The sequence below is a fragment of the Penaeus monodon genome, chromosome 31 (assembly GCF_015228065.2).
Source record: "Penaeus monodon isolate SGIC_2016 chromosome 31, NSTDA_Pmon_1, whole genome shotgun sequence".
In the NCBI taxonomy this organism is placed as follows: domain Eukaryota; kingdom Metazoa; phylum Arthropoda; class Malacostraca; order Decapoda; family Penaeidae; genus Penaeus; species Penaeus monodon.
The window spans coordinates 30596273-30596973 of record NC_051416.1 but is presented as its reverse complement, the minus strand read 5'-3'; the positions used below and the strand labels follow the sequence as shown (position 1 = coordinate 30596973).

At 30.2% G+C, this 701-nt stretch overlaps 1 protein-coding gene across 1 annotated transcript in view; it reads right to left on the bottom strand.

Annotated features, from left to right (window-relative positions):
• Positions 1–701, bottom strand: part of LOC119592950 (muscle calcium channel subunit alpha-1-like) — a gene marked incomplete at its 5' end in the record, with an annotated part of 130968 nt that overhangs the window by 87704 nt on the left and 42563 nt on the right.

Genomic DNA, 701 nt, shown 5'->3' with positions numbered 1-701 from the left:
TATTCATACTTACATATGTAAGCAATATTCATTAAAAAATTTTTTGTTTCACTTTTTTTAATCAACACTTAATTATAGTAAATTGCAGAGGGGTTTGGGATTGAAATCCTTTGTAAAAATTTAGGGTTGCCCTGGGTAAATAAAGGATCTCCCTGATCATCAAAATGTTTGAAGGCCAACAGATGGGTTCCTGCTGTAGGCATGCAAAGTTCATGTTATTTCTCAACAGCTGATGAGTTTAAGAAATAATGATAATCTTAAAAAAGTAATAAATTGTGCAACAATATAATATCCCTGAAAAGCAAGAGGATTAGTACTTAACCAGATACATATGCAATTTTAAATTTGCTAACAAAATATTCTCTTCCAGTCCAGAGGCTTGTGCTGAAAAATTTGTTTTCCCCGTGTGCTGTTCTTTTACACTTTGCCTTATTTATCTATATAAGCTGTCCATTAAAAAATTAGCAAAGATGAATCACTTTGCTACATTTACAGCTGCAGTTTTTTTTTGTAAGCAATAGCTACAGCTGATGTACCTCAGCTGCATAAATAATTTTTGCCTTTACAAATAGCCCATTAATCAAGAAAATCATTTAAAAATTTATTTTCAAATTTCCAATGCAATAAATTTACAAAGAATGAGGGTGCATTTTTTAATCAAGCCTTTTTCCCAATTTTAACAGGTAAATTTTAAAAATGCA